This window comes from Magnolia sinica, chromosome 17 (genome assembly GCF_029962835.1).
Source record: "Magnolia sinica isolate HGM2019 chromosome 17, MsV1, whole genome shotgun sequence".
NCBI classification, from domain to species: domain Eukaryota; kingdom Viridiplantae; phylum Streptophyta; class Magnoliopsida; order Magnoliales; family Magnoliaceae; genus Magnolia; species Magnolia sinica.
In genome coordinates this window covers 16,103,914-16,108,490 of record NC_080589.1, presented here as the reverse complement: position 1 = coordinate 16,108,490, position 4,577 = coordinate 16,103,914, and the positions used below count along the sequence as shown (strand labels likewise).

The following is a 4,577-nucleotide window of genomic DNA, read 5'->3' as shown; positions in this document are numbered from 1 at the left end:
ATTCTCAATTCCTCCGCGAGCAGTGGCACGCGAAATTGCTTTTCCAGTGGAGTCAACTGATTTACCAACTCCCACCACCGTCGATTTAAGTACTGAAGCTAGGGCTCCATCTTTTGCTGAGATAGTTGAACTCGTCCTTTCTCTCTCTAAAGAGACACAACTGCTTACCATTTTGGTACCAGTAGAAGGGATATCCTTTTCCTCATTTACACTTTCTATATTGCTTGCACATATAGTTTTACTATAACTTTATATTTCTTATTTCTTAATATGGAACTTACCTCAAAGTGGTGCGGTAAGTTCTAGCTCTATTGGGACTTCATCAAATATGTTGTCCTTTCACTATGTTAAAATAGTGAAAAAAGAACGGTTGAAAACCGTCTCAAATGACCAAAAAGGACGGTTCTAAACCGTCACAAGGGCCGTCATTTTTTAGGGCGTCGTATTACATAAAGGACGGTCATGGACAGTCATTCTTATTGGCATTAAAAGGACGGTCATGGACTGTCCTAAAAAAGGACGGCCATAGACCGTCCTTAAAAAGGATGGTCATGGACCGTCTCTTATTACCATTAAAAGGACGGTCATGGACTGTCCTTAAAAAGGACGGTCATAGACCGTCCTTAATAAAGATTACTATGAACCGTCTCTCAATGAGGCATAACGAACGGTCATTGACCGTCCTTAAAAATGACAGCTATGCACCGTCTCTTATCAACCTAAAAAGGACGGTCACGGACCATCCTTTAAAAGGACGGTCATGGACCGTCCTTAAAAAGGACTGCCATGAGTTCTCTTATGCCCATAAAAATTTAGAAAAAAAATATAAATGGCCTAGAGCCGTCAGAAATTTTCAAATACACCTGATATACACCTGTTATATAATATATTTCATCATATTCACATTCACATCCATCTAAACCCAAACTACGTAAATCCATCCAAAGATAAACAATCTTATCCACATTACATTCATCCACGCATAAATACATATAAGTTTAACATTATAAATAAAAAAGAAAAAAAATCAGCAACAATTTTCTTTTTGTCTTTCATCTAATTCGCCTCAATGACGCCTTTTCCACCGTGGCACTAGCCCCGCCCGCTTAGCGCGGCGTCCCTGCACACCGCCTAATATTTAGAAAAATATTCAACCAACAAAACATTATAATTTAGAATCATGAAGAATTGCAGAAACTTCATTCGCTTTTTTTTTCTTCCAAAAAAGTGGGTACACTTTTTTAAAATAAAACTGATCATTAAAATAAAACTAATGCAAGCAAATAATGCAAAAAAGTGTTTCAATTCAAGTTAATAAAAACAACAACAAAAATTAAAGCTCTGTAAAAAGGGGCATGTGTTAAAAGGGATACATTCTTGTTTGTTGCCATTTGATTGGGCTACATTATTACAGCAATCAGGTTCGGGTTCGGGATCGGGTTTAGGTTTGGGTTTTCAAGTTTAGGTTTAGGTTTAGGTTAGGGAGTTGAGATTAGGATTAGGTGTAGGTCTAGGTTTAGGGATTAGAGAATACATTTAGGTTTTAGTTTTAGGTTTAGGTTTTAGGTTTAGGTTAAAGTTAGGTTATAGGTTATAAGTTTAGGTTATAGGTTATAGGTTTTGGTTTAGGTTATAGGGTTTTGGTTTAGGTTTAGGTTATAGGTTTAAGTTAAGGTTTAGGTTTAGGTTATAGGTTATAGTATATAGGTTATAGCTTTAGGGAATTGAGAATAGGTTAAGGTTTAGGTTTAAGAAATCGGGTTTAGGTTCGGGATCGGATTTAGGTTTGGGTTTTCAAGTTTAGGTTTAAGTTTAGGTTAGGGAGTTGAGATTAGGATTACGTGTAGGTTTAGGTTTAAGGATTTGATAATACATTTAGGTTATAGGTTTAGGTTTAGGTTTAGGTTTTAGGTTATAGCTTTAGGTAAAGGTTTAGGTTTAGGTTTAGGTTATAAGCTATAGGTTTAGAGAATTGAGAATAGGTTAAGGTTTAAGTTTAGGAAATCGGGTTCGGGTTTGGAATCGGGTTTAGGTTTGGGTTTTCAAGTTTAGGTTTAGGTTTAGGTTAGGGAGTTGAGATTAGGATTAGGTGTAGGTTTAGGTTTAGGGATTTGAGAATACATTTAGGTTTTAGGTTTAGGTTTAGGTTTAGGTTTTAGGTTTAGGTTAAGGTTAGGTTATAGGTTATAAGTTTAGGTTATAGGTTATAGGTTTTGGTTTAGGTTATAGGGTTTTGGTTTAGGTTTAGGTTATAGGTTTAAGTTAAGGTTTAGGTTTAGGTTATAGGTTATAGTATATAGGTTATAGCTTTAAGGAATTGAGAATAGGTTAAGGTTTAGGTTTAGGAAATCGGGTTCAGGTTCGGGATCGGATTTAGGTTTGGGTTTTCAAGTTTAGGTTTAAGTTTAGGTTAGGGAGTTGAGATTAGGATTAAGTGTAGGTTTATTTAAGGATTTAATAATACATTAAGGTTATAGGTTTAGGTTTAGGTTAAGGTTATAAGTGTAGGTTATAGGTTTAGGTTTAGGTTAGGTTATAGGTCTAGGTTTAGGGAATTGAGAATAGGTTAAGGTTTAGGTTTAGGAAATCGGGTTCGGGTTTGGAATCGGGTTTAGGTTTGGGTTTTCAAGTTTAGGTTTAGGTTTAGGTTAGGGAGTTGAGATTAGGATTAGGTGTAGGTTTAGGTTTAGAGATTTGAGAATACATTTAGGTTTTAGGTTTTGGATATCGGGTCCGGGATCTGGTTTAGGTTTGGGTTTTCAAGTTTAGGTTTAGGTTTAGGTTAGGAGTGAGATTAAGATTTAGGTGTAAGGTTTAGGTTTAGGAAATTTGAGAAAAAGGTTTAGGTTTAGGAATCGGGTTTAGGGTTTAGGTTTGGGTTTTCAAGTTTAGGTTTAGGTTATAAGTGTAGGTTATAGGTTTAGGTTTAGGTTAGGTTATATGTTAAGGTTTATGGAATTGAGAATAGGTTAAGGTTTAGGTTTAGGAAATCGGGTTCGGGTTTAGGTTTGGGTTTTCAAGTTTAGGTTTAGGTTTAGGTAAGGGAGTTGAGATTAGGATTAGGTGTAGGTTTAGGTTTAGGGATTTGAGAATACATTTAGGTTTTAGGTCATAAGATTAGGTTTTAGGCTTAGGTTTAGGTTTAGGTTATAAGTGTAGGTTATAGGTTTAGGTTTAAGTTAGGTTATAGGTTAAGGTTTAGGGAATCGAGAGTAGGTTAAGGTTTAGGTTTAGGAAACCGGGTTCAGGTTCGGGATCGGGTTTAGGTTTGGGTTTTCAAGTTAGGTTTAGGTTTAGGTTAGGTTTAGGTTTAGGGATTTGAGAATAGGTTAAGGTTTAGGTTTAGAAAATCGGATTCGAATTCGAGATCAGGTTTAGGTTTGGGTTTTCAAGTTTAGGTTTAGGTTTAGGTTAGGGAGTTTAGATTAGGATTAGGTGTAGGTTTAGGTTTAGGGATTTGAGAATAGGTTAAGGTTTAGGTTTAGGAAATCGGGTTCGGGTTCGGGATTGGGTTTTAGGTTTGGGTTTTCAAGTTTAGGTTTAGGTTTAGGTTAGGGAGTTGAGATTAGGATTAGGTGTAGTTTTAGGTCATAGGTTTTGGTTTAGGTTAAGGTTATAGGTTTAGGTTATAAGTTATAGGTTTAGGGAATTGAGAATAGGTTAAGGTTTAGGTTTAGGAAATCGGGTTCGGGTTCGGGATCGGGTTTAGGTTTGGGTTTTCAAGTTTAGGTTTAGGTTTAGGTTAGGGAGTTAAGATTAGGATTAGGTGTAGGTTTAGGTTTAGGGATTTGAGAATACATTTAGGTTTTAGGTCATAGGTTTAGGTTTTAGGCTTTGGTTTAGGTTATAGTTTATAGGTTTAGGTTATAAGTGTAGGTTATAAGTTTAGGTTTAGGTTAGGTTATAGGTTAAGTTTAGGGAAATGAAAATAGGTTATGGTTTAGGTTTAGGAAATCGGGTTCGCGTTCGGGATCGGATTTAGGTTTGGGTTTTCAAGTTAGGTTTAGGTTTAGGTTAGGGAGTTGAGATTAGGATTAGGTGTAGGTTTAGGTTTAGGGAATTGAGAATAAGTTAAGGTTTAGGTTTAGGAAATCGGGTTCGGGTTTAGGTTTGGGTTTTCAAGTTTAGGTTTAGGTTTAGGTTAGGGAGTTGAGATTGGGATTAGGTGTAAGTTTAGGTTTAGAGATTTGAGAATACATCTAGGTTTTAGGTCATAGGTTTTGGTTTAGTTTAAGGTTATAGGTTTAGGTTAAGGTTTAGGTTTAGGTTTAGGTTATAAGCTATAGGTTTAGGGAATTGAGAATAGGTTAAGGTTTAAGTTTAGGAAATCGGGTTCGGGTTCGGGATCAGGTTTAGGTTTGGGTTTTCAAGTTCAGGTTTAGGTTTAGGTTTAGAGTGTTTAGATTAGGATTAGGTGTAGGTTTAGGTTTAGGGATTTGAGAATAGGTTAAGGTTTAGGTTTAGGAAATCGGGTTCGGGTTCGGGATCAGGTTTTAGGTTTGGGTTTTCAAGTTTAGGTTTAGGTTTAGGTTAGGGAGTTGAGATTAAGATTAGGTGTAGGTTTAGGTTTAGGGATT

General features: G+C 36.1%; 1 long non-coding RNA gene across 2 annotated transcripts; it reads left to right on the top strand.

Moving 5' to 3' along the window:
* The first annotated feature begins 2,894 nt into the window (after window positions 1-2,894).
* LOC131231366 (uncharacterized) lies at window positions 2,895-4,197 on the top strand. Of its 2 annotated transcripts, none has more exons than XR_009164333.1 (3): window positions 2,895-3,302; window positions 3,416-3,587; window positions 4,178-4,197. It is a non-coding gene; the product is annotated as an uncharacterized LOC131231366 (long non-coding RNA). The 2 variants fall into 2 exon arrangements; XR_009164334.1 differs by lacking the exon at window positions 4,178-4,197 and adding an exon at window positions 4,039-4,057 and having other exon boundaries at window positions 3,416-3,575.
* Window positions 4,198-4,577: the final 380 nt, after the last annotated feature.